General features: G+C 33.9%; 1 protein-coding gene across 1 annotated transcript in view; it reads left to right on the top strand.

Moving 5' to 3' along the window:
* LOC140431328 (uncharacterized) overlaps positions 1-18,511 on the top strand; it is a 246,592-nt gene that overhangs the window by 2,220 nt on the left and 225,861 nt on the right. The gene's annotated exons all lie outside the window — the stretch shown is intronic.

The following is an 18,511-nucleotide window of genomic DNA, read 5'->3' as shown; positions in this document are numbered from 1 at the left end:
GATACATCCTCAATCAGTTCGGGTGGTGCTATCACAGGTTCCAAAAACACATCATTTTCCGATACATCCTGAAATTCCACGTCACTATACAATAAACTGTCATTCTCTACATCAGACTGAAACCACTCAAGTTGCAAACGCAAAAGCGCCAATTGAAACCTAAATAAAATTTAAGGGTGGTATATGGAGAAGGAGATGATAAATTAGAGAAGAACTAGCAAAGAAGTTATAATAAAAAGAATGGCTTAGCTCAAAAAAACACAGAGACACAAAACCTCAAGCACGAATTCGGGCTAGCCTCACTACACTAGAATTTGGCTTTGAGATAAGGGGAAAAGAGATCTTTTAACCAAAAGAATACAATATAATAATGCACCGGAAAATCTGGAACTATAAAAGGGGTAAGATAAGAGAATATACGGAGATGCCTAGGAAAATACTAAAATGGGCGCCAGCTAATTTCTGAAGGAAATTAACAAAAAAAAATAAATGAAGTTATGAACAACAAGGAATAAAGTACTATTGATTTAATACCCTGTAGTAATGTTTAAAAACCGAAAAGACACTATTGACCTTGTTCTGCTATATTATAATTGTAAGCAGGAACTGAAATAAAAGCAAAACTACTTGTAACAAATATATTTATAGTATTAACAACTAACAAAACTCACCTATATATATAGAGAAAATCTAATTACAGTAGTGGGGCTACGGTATGCGAGGACCAAAAAGCCACGACAAAATTAAATATCCCCACTACTGGGCCAAACGAAAAGGTGTATTAGTAAATCTATAATCTAAGTCCATGGGAGAAGCGAGATCTTAACACTAAGGTTAGTTACGAAAGTTAAATCCTAGATAGGTAAGGTAGGGAATATAAATACTAAAAAAAAAAACCGTGACGGTTATACAAAAGAAACTACCTTACCTAACAAATATACAACTAATATGTGTCGAAGCAGCTAAACACCAGATCTATGTGTAAGTGTTATGCTTACACACAGATGCTGGGAGATATCTAAAGTGATCAAGTGTGATGAGTATGGCCAACAGACTCGGAAAGATATATACATATATAATTTTTAAAAACCCTGATACATAAATTTCTTCCCTTCCCTTTTAAAAACCGCTATACAAAAATCATGAACCCCTTCCCTAACAATGAATCTAATTTAATTAATTAATAGCTATTTACCTAACTTTTATAGATGTTACAAAAACTGTAATAAGTACTAACCTTGGTATATGCATATACAAAGTTGTAAATTACAAGAAAAACCTTAACCCTGAGAAACTAGTTGTTACTGTCTGTCACAACACTACAGCGGTCCTGGATAAGTCCCCTTAAGACTCTGACGATCCTTGAGGCTCCGAAAAAAAAACGAATGAAGAGGAACGCTGTGGTTCTGGAGACAATCGGTTCCTGGTTTCCAATGGGTTGAATTAGGTGTTTGGTTAAACTAATTCTAGTATTAAACGTTATCCTAATCGGGTGAAATCTACAAAAAATAACATTTAGAGAAACATCAAGGCACCCAAAGATGACTGTCAACACATACTCTTACATCGAATTACCACAACAAACAAACATTTTATTTTATCAGCTGACTGTCATCCTGTCTATTTATTGCGTCTGCGCATTTAAAGAATATCTAGTAAATCAGGCATGAAACTTTTTATACCGAGTAGATATACAAAAAAACAGAAAAACTAATTAGGTGTCCGATAAATTAACGATCTAGGCTCAAGGCCACATGATACATATGAGAAAACTCGGATTTTACACTTTTAATATTTCAAAAGACAATGAAAATATCAATAAAATGATAGGCCTATAAAACTAAATGATTTAATTGCTCACCTGGGTTTTAAATAATTATTTCAGTAGATTTGGAAGCCGGGTCTTAAATATTCACTTCTATAGATTTGGAAGTCGGTTTTTCAATCAAGATTCTTTATCGTCTGTTCTAATTTCTCCCTTGATGTTCGGGGAAAATATTAAATCCAATCCCAGATTTTCTACCCGATTTAAAGACAAAAAAAAATGCCGGTTAAGGCTTGGAGAAATACACCTCTCTGCTTGAGTTGTTGGCCAAAACTGACTTTAGCGAGCGCCTTTTGATCATTTTAGTTTGCGCATCGTCTCGTCTATTGCCCATAAACGTTTCATAAACGGGATTCTGAGGGGTTTTAGGATTTCAATAATAAATTATATTAATTAATTATATGTTAGCAGTTGTGACTGCTACATCCTCCCTCAACTCCAGAAAAAAAAAAGGAAAACTTTCCACTTACCAGAAGTTTCCTTTTTTTTTATTGTCTAGGACAATCTAGCCTTAAAGACAAACCAGACGATGAATATGATGAAGCCGAAACGTTGTGGTGTCAACCACAAGGATTTTGAGCTTATCAGCCACACTGTTTACTCATTAGATGGGATAAAAGTAATGACACTGACAGACGTACAGTAGACAGACAGCATGTGATCTATTTAATAATGCGTAATTTACCAAAAAAAATTAAAATAATTTAATTTATTTAGACAAAGTATTAAGAAAAGTAAAAAAAAACATATAACCCAATCACTTAGGTACTTTCTAAATGTAATTCAATAACTTTATAGCAATATCAATCTCAATACCAATATATTCAATATAATTCAATTCAACCTTATATAGAGTAAATTAACCTTCGACAATACTTAAATTCTATATTTCCAAGTATTAGTAAAACTATTAATAAACTACACTACTGAGGTTTGTTAACAACCTCTAAAAGATAGGACCAAGAACCATTCACAACACAAACTCAAACAAAGTCCTATCAAGTTTACCCAACGTTGACACTAGAGCGAACAGATTCTATTAATCACCCAAGAGTTCAATGAGGGCTTAATTTATTAGGACTAGTTGAAACTATATTACTACAAACCTAAACATCTATATGATATGGTTCTGGATATCAGCAATATATTCGAAAATTCAAGGTAAAAGATAATTCAATACATCTACTTGCTTTAGCAGCGGTAGGAAAAACACACAATCGGTAAAGGCACTAGCAAGCCTAGACACTAGCAAGCCCACTATACTCATGGTATAGGGTATGCTAAAAAAAAATAAGTAAGTTAACTGCAATCCCAACTCGTAGTAAAGAATATGCACAAAAGGTAAAAGATAATTGCAAGTCCAGATCTACTCATGGTAGAGGATATGCACAAAACTCACTTCTACCAGCTATACACTTGGTAGAAGGAAAGGTAAAAGAGATCCTAACTGTAATACCCAAACTGTACTATTGACGTGGTCCAATTCTTTACTCACGACAAGAACAGTAAAGGACAGATTTTTAGGACTCCATAATCAAGATAAGATATATATTCATAAGATATAGGTAAGAAATAAACTTATCAAGGTAAAGGTAACGATAACTAACTTAAGGTAAAGGTATGAGATAAACCAATTAAGGTAAAGGTACGAGATAAACTCAATTAAGGTAAAGATAAAGGTACACTCAAGGTAAAGATAAGCTCACATCTACCAATCCGTACGAATGGTAGGTAGACAGGTACAAACTCAAGATACTAAGATATATTAAACTCAAATTCTTGAGAAGATAACATAGGAGATAACAAACCAAGTTAAACAGACTTACTTATTGCTGAATATCAGAACGATCCAATTCTAAATGACACATTCTAATTTCAACCTAAGAGACATTCAAGAAACAACTAATATGTATTGATATATTTCTGAGCCAAGTGAGGGCACACATCCAGGGTGATCAATCCTGAACCCACGCTAAAACACCGACACAGTAAGTGAATATGAATGCATAAGCTTTTATGGCCATGGTCCACAAAACCATACAACACTATTAAAGAAAATATTTGGAATGTTTTCCGCATTATCCCTGTAAATATCTATTCAACTCAGAACTCAAGATGGGGAAATTCCCATATATCCATCCTGTACTCCTATGATATGCAGTTGGACTTTTAAGAGAAAACAAACAACAAAATTAACAAGTCCATAAACTAAGATAATAACCAACATTAAGATAAGATAAAAAAAATGGAAGGCAAAATAGCACAACTCTTATTGTTTTGCCAGGTAAACAAAAATAGATAAACCGATCTTAAACAACCAAACTGGGACAGCATTGATAAGGGACCAGTTAATCTTCATCTGAAGATGAAGAATCCAAATTATCTGACAAGTTATGTGGACCTACTGTCTTGTCCTCCAGTAAGTCTTTGACATGAAACCTTCCTAGTTTCCTGCCAGTGGAAGTTTCTTTCAACTCATAAATTAAAGGAGAAATGACCTTAATAACTGTGCAAGGTATGTACTTCTGACATAACTTGGCCGATTGAAAGTTCACTTTATCAGATTTGACAAAGTTTCTTTTCAACACAGAATCTCCAATTCTGAAGGATAACTCTCGCTTTCTCAAGTCATAATGGCATTTATTTCTAGCATAAGATGCTTTCAAACGTTTGCGAACATCCACATAAATATCAGGAAGATGCTGGATATCTTCTAAACGGTGTAATTTATCTGATATAGTGGGAAAGTTATTGGCATTTTCTGAAATTGTACCAAAATAATCACCAGAAAGAGGAACATGACGACCAAACATCAAATAAGATGGAGGACATTTGGTTATTTCGTGAGAAGAAGTCCTGATAGCCTGTACTATAGAGTGGATATGAGTATCCCAAGCTCTTTGATCAGGAAAGGAATATGACCTTAAAGCAGTCACGATTGATTTATTAACTCTTTCGGTATGATTGACTTGTGGATGATAGTTCGCATTGTACCAGATCTTTTGGACATTATATTTAGACATGAGGTCGCGAAAAGCCTTAGCTGTGAACTGTGGTCCATTATCGCAAGACACGATCTGTGGAACACCATAAATTAAGAAAACCTCATTCTCAAGATACTTGATAATGGATGAAGTAGTTGCCTTAGACATAGTATGAACCAAAGGAAATTTTGTAAAATAATCAACAACTACCAAGGCATACTGAGAACCTTTATAAGACCTAGGATAAGGACCAATGAGATCTAAAGATATAAGTTGAAATGGAAAATCAATCCGTCGATAACTACCCATTAAACCTGGTTGGGGAAGATTTGTCGGTTTGCATGTAGCACAGATTTTGCATTTAGCGATATAGCTACGTACAGTTTGACGCATCTTCGGCCAGTAATAGAGTTCCGATATACGACGGAAAGTTTTGTAAAAACCAAAATGAGCTGCAGTAGGATGGTCATGAAAAGTGGCCAAAACCTCTGCTCTATTAGGAGTTGGAACGACTATCTTCCAATCCGACATTCCAGTAAGGGCATCCATGGAACTTAAGACATGTTTATACAAAACACCATGTTCAACTTTAAAATCAGGAAATTTACCTGGTACATTCTGTACATCATACAACATTTTTCGATACCAGTCATCTGGTTGTAAGGAAGATAAATCTAACAAATTAATATCGAACGTTCTAGAGAGTGCATCAGCGACTACTACACCTGCAGCTTTACGATGAATAATCTTATAATCATATTGTGCCAATTTTAAAATCCACCTAGCCAAACGAGGAGATGGGTTCTTCATATTCTGTAACCACACCAAACTACTATGGTCAGTTATGACCGTGAAAGAACGACCCTCAAGAAAATATCTGAAATGTTCAATACCAGTAATTATAGCTAGCAACTCTTTTTCAGTTGTAGTATAATTTTTCTGGGCTTTATTTAATTTCTTGCTTGTATAAGCTATAGGGTGTTCTTCTCCATCTACCATTTGATAGAGTACACCTCCAGATGCAGTGTTAGAACAATCTGTCATCAGATAAAAAGGCTTAGTAAAATCTGGGGCTACCATAACAGGAGAATTTGTGAGAGCCTCCTTGATTTTAATGAAAGCTTCATTAGCCTCAGGAGTCCACACAATATTTTGTCCTTTTTTCCGATTTTGAAGTAAATCTGTGATAGGAGACAACAAGGTCGAATAAGACTTAACAAACTTCTTATAATAACCAACCATTCCTAACAATCGACGGACCTGAGTGGTATTTTTAGGCACAGGAAAATCCCGAATCGCTGACATCTTATCAGGATCAGTACGAAGACCCTGAGAATCTACAACATATCCTAAAAACTTAATAGAGTCACGACAAAAGCTGCTTTTATCCAAATTAATAGTCAAATTTGCGTCTTTTAAACGCTGAAACAACTGCTGCAATACAGAGATATGAGTTTCGAAATCAGGAGTAATGACAAGAATGTCATCAAGATAGTATTGACAAAATGGGTCTAAAGCAGGACCTATTACCAAATCCATTAATCGACACATAGTCTGAGGAGCAGACACAAGACCAAAAGGCATTGTAGTGAACTGATACAATCCTTTGCCATTTACTGCAAAGGCAGTAAGCTTTTTACTCTCCTCGCTGAGAGGAATCTGTAAAAACGCCTTCTTTAAGTCGATAGATGAAATAAATTTTGCATTCTGTAATTTACTTAGGATGATATCTATACGAGGTATAGGATAAGCATCTCTGTTCATAGTTATACCGTTAAGTTTACGTCCGTCAAAACAGACACGAAAAGTCCCATCTTTCTTTTTTGTCAGCCACAGAGGGCTACAAAAAGAAGAAGTACTGGGCTCAATAATACCTAACTTAAGCATTTCATCTACCTCCTTTACTAAACTTTCATGCCAGGCTTGAGGCAAGGGATATTGATATTGCCTGAAGGGCTTAGACGAACCAACATCAATGTGATGTTCGATGAGATGAGTTCGACCTAACTGATTTTTCGATGAGATAGAAGAGAATGATGTGATGACACTATTTAACTGCTCTAATTCCTGAGCATTAAATCGACTCATATCTTTAACAGCATTGACACAAGAGATATTGAAAGAAGACACAGATAAGGAAAATTCAGTAAAATTTAATTCACTATTAAAAGTTTTCAGAAAATCCATACCTAGGATGACTGAATTCTTAACTGAAGGAATAACAAAGAATGTAATCATTCTTTTACAAAAACTAACAGAAATCTCAGTAGTGAATTGACCTAAAATTGGTTGAATTTGACCATCAGCTGTAGTCACTTGCAAACTTTGATCTATTCCTATATTTACATTTGAATTCTGGAGAAATTCCAGACCTAGAGAACCTAAAATAGAGATATTGGACCCTGTGTCCAGTAAAGCTAAACAAGAATGTCCTAAGATAGATATCTCAAGATATGGACGATTATCCTTGTTTTTTCGAACTAACAATGAGTTTATATCTAAATCAACAAACGACGACAAGAGATTACTTGAAGAAACTACAGAAGAATCACGGTGTTCATGCTCAATTAACGTTGTCCTCTCTTCGGTTGGTATTTGCCGTTCTGTGGTCTTTTGTCTTTCGGTAAAGCGTGAGATGTTTGGCTTGTGGAAGCTTGGGCATCCAGACTCGAGAAACTGGTTCCTTGGTTTTGAGGAGTTTGGACAGTGTTTGTATTCCCTGTATTTTGACGAGGAGTAGGAGCCAGGGCCAACCCACCCCTTCTGTCGTTTCCCGAACAGAATTCACACTCAAATTTACGGACACCTTGACGTCCACAACCATAACAGAACCGAATTCTAGGCTCAGGACATTCGTAATACCCATGTCCGGACTGACAACAATTCCAACAGGTAAGCTTCGAATTAAAAGAAGAGACATTACCAGACCGAGAATAGTTAGGCCTACCAGAATAGGATGAGTCATTATTTCTGAAATTTCTACTATTACTAGACCGTGAATAATTGGGTCTATCAGAATAAGATGAGTCATTATTTCTGAAATTCTGATGAATAGGGACTCTAGACACGTTGTCAGAAGACCATGACAAAACTTCCTCTAACTTCTTACACTTTTCCGTTAAGTCAGCAATTGAAGAAATATCTGTAAGTGCCAGACTAGAATGATACGATGGCAACAAATTTTTTCTAATGATCCTTATGATATGTGACTCAGACAAAGGAGTTTCCAACCGTTTACACAAACTAACAATCTCATTTACAAATATAGTTACCTTCTCCTGCGGAGCTTGTTTTCGAGACTTAATTTCATCAAGAAGATTGTCCTCATAGTTATATGGAAGAAAATCTGACCTAAGTTTGGCAACTAACTCTTGCCATGAAGCAAAACTACCTCGGTTATTGAGATACCAAGTGAAGGCTGAATCCTTAAATAAATCGGCAGCAGAAGAGTAACACTCTTCCTCGCTGTTACCACGCGCTATACGCAGACATTCTACCTTCTCTAAGAAACTAACAACATTTTCATTATCTTGACCTGAAAAATGGACACCCCATTTATGAATAGGAGCAGACTTAACGAAGGGAAATGGATTTACTGAAACACTAGCATTATGAGGAGTTGACTGTGCCTGTGGAATCACTTTACAATCAAGTTCACCTTCCAGAATCAGAACCCTGAAATTAAGAGACCTCTTCACTTCCTCCTCTTCCTCTGTTGTAGCTTCTAACAGATGGACTCTAGCTGCAACATGACCTAAGCGAGAAGTATAGCGAGCATAGGCAGTATCACTAGGAGAACCCACAAAAGAACCAATTTTGACCACCAGATCTGCAAGAGTAACCTCTATTTCCGCAATCTCGTCCTTAAAATTAAGATGGGAAGCAGACAGAACAGCATAACTCCGATTTGCTGCAGCTTGCTTTAATGCACCACGCAACACTACCCTTTTCCTTTCCACTGTTGTCAAAGATGGATCGTTTAAGTGCCGGACTCTCAACTCGTACTCTAATTCTGGACCTAACAGATGCTCTACCTTGAAAGCAGACATTTTATACAACTTGGAAATATACCAGAAAATATATGAGGAAAACTATGATAAAATAGGTAAAGTCTAACTTACTCTATGTTTCCAGGTTATTATTATAATTGAATTATTTTACCAGTAATGTTTGCTTGTTTATCCAGTCGTGAACTCAGATGCAAGGTACGGCTACAATCCCTGAGAAACCTAGAAATTTCAAAAAATGTTACTTCCAGACAGTGGTGAATTTCTTTGGTGCTACTCCGGACTTTTATAGTGTTAAGATAGTTAAATTTAAAATATTTAAATAATTTTCCTTTTTAATATATACTTATGTTATTTATTATTAATCCAATATGGATATTTAGTTAATCAAAAAAACAATATATTCAGTCTACCCACAATATAGCAAAACAAGGGTACTACAGGTATATTTAATAGAGAATGTAGATAAACTAAATATTGAAATACAAAAACCAATGTTGCAGTTAAGAAACCAAGAGTTAAAGAAGCTGAAAATTAAAATACAACACCAAAGGTACACAACCAGAAATTAAAGTGGGAGAAAAAAAAACCAAAGATATAAAGCCAAAAGTACGTGCAAAAAAAAGAGGCCCCACGTTTGGGTCTAGCCAATTGAAACCACTCAAGTTGCAAACGCAAAAGCGCCAATTGAAACCTAAATAAAATTTAAGGGTGGTATATGGAGAAGGAGATGATAAATTAGAGAAGAACTAGCAAAGAAGTTATAATAAAAAGAATGGCTTAGCTCAAAAAAACACAGAGACACAAAACCTCAAGCACGAATTCGGGCTAGCCTCACTACACTAGAATTTGGCTTTGAGATAAGGGGAAAAGAGATCTTTTAACCAAAAGAATACAATATAATAATGCACCGGAAAATCTGGAACTATAAAAGGGGTAAGATAAGAGAATATACGGAGATGCCTAGGAAAATACTAAAATGGGCGCCAGCTAATTTCTGAAGGAAATTAACAAAAAAAAATAAATGAAGTTATGAACAACAAGGAATAAAGTACTATTGATTTAATACCCTGTAGTAATGTTTAAAAACCGAAAAGACACTATTGACCTTGTTCTGCTATATTATAATTGTAAGCAGGAACTGAAATAAAAGCAAAACTACTTGTAACAAATATATTTATAGTATTAACAACTAACAAAACTCACCTATATATATAGAGAAAATCTAATTACAGTAGTGGGGCTACGGTATGCGAGGACCAAAAAGCCACGACAAAATTAAATATCCCCACTACTGGGCCAAACGAAAAGGTGTATTAGTAAATCTATAATCTAAGTCCATGGGAGAAGCGAGATCTTAACACTAAGGTTAGTTACGAAAGTTAAATCCTAGATAGGTAAGGTAGGGAATATAAATACTAAAAAAAAAAACCGTGACGGTTATACAAAAGAAACTACCTTACCTAACAAATATACAACTAATATGTGTCGAAGCAGCTAAACACCAGATCTATGTGTAAGTGTTATGCTTACACACAGATGCTGGGAGATATCTAAAGTGATCAAGTGTGATGAGTATGGCCAACAGACTCGGAAAGATATATACATATATAATTTTTAAAAACCCTGATACATAAATTTCTTCCCTTCCCTTTTAAAAACCGCTATACAAAAATCATGAACCCCTTCCCTAACAATGAATCTAATTTAATTAATTAATAGCTATTTACCTAACTTTTATAGATGTTACAAAAACTGTAATAAGTACTAACCTTGGTATATGCATATACAAAGTTGTAAATTACAAGAAAAACCTTAACCCTGAGAAACTAGTTGTTACTGTCTGTCACAACACTACAGCGGTCCTGGATAAGTCCCCTTAAGACTCTGACGATCCTTGAGGCTCCGAAAAAAAAACGAATGAAGAGGAACGCTGTGGTTCTGGAGACAATCGGTTCCTGGTTTCCAATGGGTTGAATTAGGTGTTTGGTTAAACTAATTCTAGTATTAAACGTTATCCTAATCGGGTGAAATCTACAAAAAATAACATTTAGAGAAACATCAAGGCACCCAAAGATGACTGTCAACACATACTCTTACATCGAATTACCACAACAAACAAACATTTTATTTTATCAGCTGACTGTCATCCTGTCTATTTATTGCGTCTGCGCATTTAAAGAATATCTAGTAAATCAGGCATGAAACTTTTTATACCGAGTAGATATACAAAAAAACAGAAAAACTAATTAGGTGTCCGATAAATTAACGATCTAGGCTCAAGGCCACATGATACATATGAGAAAACTCGGATTTTACACTTTTAATATTTCAAAAGACAATGAAAATATCAATAAAATGATAGGCCTATAAAACTAAATGATTTAATTGCTCACCTGGGTTTTAAATAATTATTTCAGTAGATTTGGAAGCCGGGTCTTAAATATTCACTTCTATAGATTTGGAAGTCGGTTTTTCAATCAAGATTCTTTATCGTCTGTTCTAATTTCTCCCTTGATGTTCGGGGAAAATATTAAATCCAATCCCAGATTTTCTACCCGATTTAAAGACAAAAAAAAATGCCGGTTAAGGCTTGGAGAAATACACCTCTCTGCTTGAGTTGTTGGCCAAAACTGACTTTAGCGAGCGCCTTTTGATCATTTTAGTTTGCGCATCGTCTCGTCTATTGCCCATAAACGTTTCATAAACGGGATTCTGAGGGGTTTTAGGATTTCAATAATAAATTATATTAATTAATTATATGTTAGCAGTTGTGACTGCTACAAGACATGTCACTCTCCGACAAAGAAGATAAGTCCTCTGACAGCTCGAGTGTTGACAAACTCCATACAGATAGATTACAATTCGTAGTAGAATCGCATGGACCATCATCACTAATGATGCTATAATTATCCCAATCTGTACTAGAGTCACACACACCACTCTCTACAATGATATTTGGAGAACCAACTTCCATGGTTGAATGTGTAAGGCTTCCTGTCTAACTACGAAAGTAGCATCTTTAAGACTGAGCTAAACAGGTTTAACAACAATGGGGGTAATTGCCCCGTCAAGGTCTTGTTGGATTTTTTCTTTTTATTCTATAGTCCGACCACAGACAAGAAAAGGTGAATATGCGGTCACCAAACCGGTTCAAACAAAGATAGGTGAATAACCGGTCAAGGTTTTATTCTTTTTATCCTATGAACGTGGGTAACAAATGTGAACAAACGGTCAAGGTCTTATTGGTTTTTTATCTTGTTGTCAGTCTTTTTTGTTAATATAAATTTTTTCTTTTTATAGCGCAATTAGTGTTATTAATGTGATAATTGTTTAAAAATTTCAAGCTTATACCTTCCTCCAATATAAGTTTACATATATAGATTATTTTCCGAACTAACTTATTAGTTAAATATGTGTCTTGACGACGGTAACAATAATAGTATATCTCGTACTGGGCGGCAATTTGAAGACCGTTTACTTTCTTTTAAATATTGGAAGGGTACAGTTGAACCCCTGTTATTAAGCAAAGCTGGGTTTTACTATACAGGGGTTAGTGATATAGTTCGGTGTTTCTACTGCAATACTGAAATATATAAATGGGAACCTTCCGATATACCAATTGAAGAGCATTTAAAGTATAGCGACTGTTTTTTTGCAAAAATGTTGGCGACAAAATATCGAAGTTAAAAAAAAATGTGTTTAACGAAGTTTTAACAATATAATACCATATATTTTAATAATATGTATTATTAATTTTTTTATTTTGTTAATAAATAATTAAAATATTTTTATATATATTTCAATTAAAAATGTGTCTTGACGATGGTAACTTTGGTAGTATACATCTGTTTGAAGATCGTTTACCATCCTTTAAATATTGGAAAGGTGCAGTTAACTCGTGTTGTTAAGCAAAGCAGGGTTCTAGCATATAGGGAATGTTGATGTCGTTAGCTGTTTCTACTGTAAGGTCGAAATACACAAATGGGAGCCATACGATATACCTATTGATGAGTGCATAAAGCATTCTACATGTCTGTTTGCAAGACTGATGAAATGTAATTCTATCTTTTTTATATATAATTTTTAATAAATTATAAAATGTTTTTGTACTACTTATTATAGCGTTGAATATACTATTGGTAACAAAGAAAGGTGGGGGTATTAGCGACACGAGCTTTAAAACCGGTTTCGATATGGTTTAGTGGGGGTCGATGGTATATAACTTCGTTGATGTAATTCCAAAATCAGTTTAGACTATAATCATGTTTCAAGAAAGTATTAAATTTACTATGGATAAAGTGAAATTACTTAGTGAAAAATCAACACCTAATTTAACATCTATTGGATATTATACCAACAAAAAAAAATTGAATAAAATTTGTGTAAACTGTTGGGTGGAGGCACTTTGTGAACTCGGACAAAACAACATATTTGATGATGATGTGTGTCTACCCTTGAAATTACGTCTGTATGTCAACGAATACCCGACAAAACGTTATCTGTTAGACACAGCTTTGGAAAGAATTTTCAAATTTTCCGACGTTTGGTTGTGGGTGGACCAATTCTTAAAAAAGACGTCAACTTTCGACACCCTTTTTCCAAAACTTGTCCAATACCAACAATTGGAATCTCTTAAGCCTATAGAAGACCTGCTACCACCAAGGATTCTGAAATGGTTGCAGTGTAAGGGGTATCAACACCCCTTCAAATGTGAAGGTTGTTTAGGTTCTGTAAGCTCATGGAACACCTGCTAGCACCAGGGATTCTGAGATGATTGAAGCGTGTCAACATTCCCAAGAGTATGAAGGTTGTTTGGCTGGAACCTGTAGGTGCAAGTAGGTTATAGATAGAACTATTATTGTAGTTTGGATCAAAAAATAAAAAAGTGAAAAATATAATGTTTTAATTCAAATTTACTCCATTACAAAATTTTCATAAATAAAAAATACATTTGAAAGGGCGCATATACATTTTTGTTTAGAGTGGTAAAAACATTTTGCTTCTGATATTGGTAGTGGTGGGAATTCGGCTACTTCAATTACAGGTGTGGAAGAATATTTTCTTATGTAATTCGCTTTTTCCATTCCTTTTACATAAACAATTTCAGCTTTATCTGTTAATTCCTTGATAATTTTTTTAAATTCGTATAAGGGGGTAAAACCTTCATTCCAAGAGATGCAGTGATGGTGTTTGCTTAACCATACAGCTTGCTGAATTAGATCAGGAGGTAACATTCGTAATGGGAAAGGTGGTTTAAAAATATATATTACAACTTTATCACCCGAGTAACACGCTAATTCTTTACAAATAAACCTATTATTCTCAATTTTAAAACCTTGGATTGTAACAAGAATGAATAATGTAACAAGAAATTTGACTAACAAATATTGATGAAAGAGTGAAATGTAACAAAAATGAGGAATGTGTAGCAAAAATGTGCAGTGTAGAAATAGGGTAAACTCTAAAATGTACCTTTATACACTAACGAACTAATATGTGGAATAACAGAAGATGGAAGAGATTAGATAGAAATAAATTATGTAAAAGAAATAAATAAAGGGTATATATGAATTTTAAAATATAATAAACTTAATGCTGGCTAGCGACTATGCAGGAGAATGACCACTCGACACTCAAAGAGGGATTCGGCCAATTTGCATGCCCTACAGAGATCGTAAGATATAAGAACTAATGACAAGAAAACCACCAAGAAATAAAAAGATGAAAGATAAAGTTGCTCTACTGAATGTTTGGGCGCCAGGAAGTTAAATGTTTTCTTCCGAGATATCTTGTATTGCTGAAATATGAAAGATAGGTACTAATTGAAATATTGAATTGTTTTAACCCAACTTTAATAAATACCAATTTTATGTACAGACTATTTTAAACACTTATATATAACCCATCACCTCTTGTATACAATTAACTTATCTATATTTACAGTAAAATCCCAGAATATAATGATAAACAATTTCCCCCCTAACGTACCTATTAATGTTAAATTTTGACAGAGACTCAATAATTATGTATAAATAATATAAAATAAAATATAAGATAATATAAATATAAAATACTACTCACTAATATAATAGTTTAGTTTTCGTTTAATAAATGTTTAAGTTTGAAGTGAAATGAGATGAAACTCTCCGGATATGTGTGCACACGATAACCTGATGAAGAGAGATTCAAGGGAGAGTCAAAATCTCATCCCTTGGTAGACAATAAATAATTCAATTAAATTGTACTGACTATTGTTTTAGGAAAAGTAAATGTAATTAATATTAATGATATAAAAGTTAAAACCTTGAAGAGGACGTAATGTTATTAAAGATATTTAAACAAGAAACAAAAAGATAAAACTAAGTTCTTCCTGCCGTTTCCGTAGGTTTCCCTGGAAGGTCCTCTGGTGAAGAACTAGTTGCAGGTGGGTAAATTTACTCCAAACCTGGATTCCATATAAAAAAAAGAGGTACTTTAAACCAAGTCCATTAAATTCTTCTTCATAAAACCCATAAACTTAAAATTCCTCTTCCCCTTGTCTTAATAAATTCTCCATAAAAAAAATAAGTATTCTTCCCTGACTTGCACTGGAATCCGTAAGTAGGTTAAAAAAACAGTTGTGTTACTCCAAGTCCTTTGTTCATACAAGAAAGTAAAGAAAAACCAAGAAAGGTCAACAAGTTGCTTTAAATTGAAATAAAAACTATACTGTTTTCTGTAAAAAATAACCTTGGGATGGTATGACAATGTTTTATAGGATATATTAAATAGATAGGTTTTCGGAAAGCATGGTCTATATATATATTATAGAATAGAAAAAAAAAAGAAATATTAGCCGGTTTAAACGGTATGGAATTGAAATAGATAATTGTTGGTTTTCATCTTTGGAAAGAAATAAAGTTTGAGATAATGATAAAATCTAATACTTGTAATATGTTTAGGTATTAATGAAATAAGTGAAATAGGACATATACAAGATAGAATAGATAGATAGATAGATAAGAATATATATCGAAAGAGGATTAAAATAGATTTGAATTTCACTAACAATGGCGGATGATATGACATGTTTTTACACATAATTTATTTATAACTTTAAGCTTACCGGCTGAGGTGGTCCAAAATTAAAGTACTTTCACAAAAAAAAACAACTAAATAACAAATGGCTTCTTCCAACACAACAGCTTTTCCACAAAATAAAAAATAAACTTAAACCCAATTCATGAAAATGGCACCTACAGCCGCCTTGAACAAACGATGTTCACTCGACGAAATTCCAGCCACAAGTAGCGATCTGACGGTGCTACGGCTGTCACGACGATGTACTTTCAGAGTCTTAGACAGAGGGCGGGATTTAATGCCAACTTTCGAAAATAAAATTTACTGGAGTTTTAAATATTTGGTTTAAGAATATTTCAAAAATGAATTTAATTTATAATTAAATTAAAGGATTCCAGTGACAAAAAGGTAAATGGTTCTTTAAGTAACGGACTCGTTACAGGATATCAATAACAAGTTTCATATTTTTAACTGTTGGAGTTTTTGGAGAACTTGTTTGAAGGCTTCGTATTGTTGAATTTGTTTTTTAAGTTCTTTTAAATTGTTTATAAATTTGTTTATCATGTTTTCGCGTGAACGTTCCATCATCAACTAACGTTTGTAATTATTACTATTGAATAATATACAGTTAAAACGCATGCGCATTAATACTGGTTTACTATTTTTGTTAATGGATTATATGTAAATTCTTTCTCGTGTAAAATTAAACAATATGCGGATACATCAGTTGTTGATGGTGTATTTGTTTCAAATTCGATCCGCAGAACGATGGATCCATTTTGAATCACTTCTTTCTGTCTACTGCAATCTATATGTATAAGCGGCGTCTTAGTTTTAAAATCTTGCGGGTTAAATATTGGTTAATTTAAACTTAAATTATAATAGCTTGTCTGAAAACTTCCAAACATTTCATAAATATGAGCGAATTTATTGGTTTCAAAATCTATTTGTAAATCATTATAAGGATATCTTTCAGAATTCAAAAATACTTTTATATTTTTGAGGTCGTTATGATCAAATTTGCTCATATCTTTAGTAATCTTTGATTTTCTCCCTTTTTGAAATGCAATAATGATATGTCTCGGTGTTTTAATATTAGTACTGGTTTTTACCGCCCACGTATGACGTGTTGCATTATTTAATTATGGATATTCAATCATTTGTCACGAACGAAATTTAATTGGTAGCTCAATATTTTTATGAGCTATACTATTTAATCGTAGTTGTTCACGCATGCTTGGGCTAACATGGGCGACATTCCATTGCAATTTTGTTATTTCAACTTTAGGGCGTTCGGTGTCGTCTATACTTACAACTGCGTCCACATCATCATTAGATCGTATTAAAATAAGCTCTTGCTTCACATTCATAATAATTTTTCTAAAATCTTCAAAAAATCCTGATAATAATCGTAATGGGATACACACGTTAAAGTTACCATGAGCATCCACAATTATTTTTTCATTCCCTGCTTTTGGGAACCATCCAGCATTTTGGAACAGAATACTTTCGTTTTCGTTAAGACTTAAATAATTTTTAATTGTTGATACCAGTCCGATCTCTCGAACAGAGTCTATAATAACCCCATTTAACTTATACCGTAGCTCACGAAATAAAAAGGAAATAGCGTTATTTATGAATTTAAGTTTTGTTGGTTCCTTATCGTCGTGGGTGAGTAGTTTTGCCTCAATATCTAGGTATGATGTTGACGGTAACGTATACGCGTCGAGATCTTGAATAGGGATTCGTATTTTATCGTTGTAGTTCAACTTTCCGGGAATGTATGGTGAATAGGTGTGAAATTGATATTCCTGTATAGTTGTATCGTTATATGGTTGACCGACTTAGTCACACTAAAACTTTGAAGCCAAGTTTTTTTAATAATAACCGATTAGATGGTGTTATAGTTGAGCCGCTGAAAAGATGGAATGATCATGTGAATGGCACGCACTCTTAAATATTCCTCTTCCTATGTTATCACTTTTCCCACGTTTACACCGCTCAACAAAAACGAACTAACAATGTTGCTATAATATATTTATACCGTTTTTTAGAGGTTATTGATTTACATTAATTTTAAACATTTTCACAAAATTCACCAGCCGGCGAAAGTGAAACACAAATCATGATACATAAAACATTTAAGTTATAGTATCATAACACAAATAATGACGGTGTAAACAGTTTCTCACAAGGTCTAGTTTCGAGCGCCTGTCGATGCTTGCATTGAGTGATCATGCGACCTTGGATTCCATGTTTTCAGCGGCCAGGGTATAATATTCCACTTGTTTTTTTTAAAACTGTTCAATTTTTGTGTTTTGTCGGTTCTTTTATAGTTTTTTATGTAATCAGGTTGTTGGCGAGAAAAGTTTAGAACCATTATAATCGTTGTCGTAAATGTAAATTAATAGTAATCTCTTCTTGTCAAAAATTAAGTAATTTACCGTTTTGATCAACAATTTTTACACTAATGTTGTTGATTGTCCTAACGCTGATGGGGTAATATAAAATATTTTGAGGTGACTCAACTATTTTATACCCACTAGGTACGGTCGGAAAAAATTGATGGATTATATGAACTGGGTTTCCATTTAAATACGAGCCTGAAGCGATATTGCAATCAACACAGATTG

Source organism: Diabrotica undecimpunctata, unplaced genomic scaffold, assembly GCF_040954645.1.
Source record: "Diabrotica undecimpunctata isolate CICGRU unplaced genomic scaffold, icDiaUnde3 ctg00000611.1, whole genome shotgun sequence".
NCBI classification, from domain to species: Eukaryota; Metazoa; Arthropoda; class Insecta; order Coleoptera; family Chrysomelidae; genus Diabrotica; species Diabrotica undecimpunctata.
This window is presented reverse-complemented; position numbering and strand designations above follow the sequence as displayed.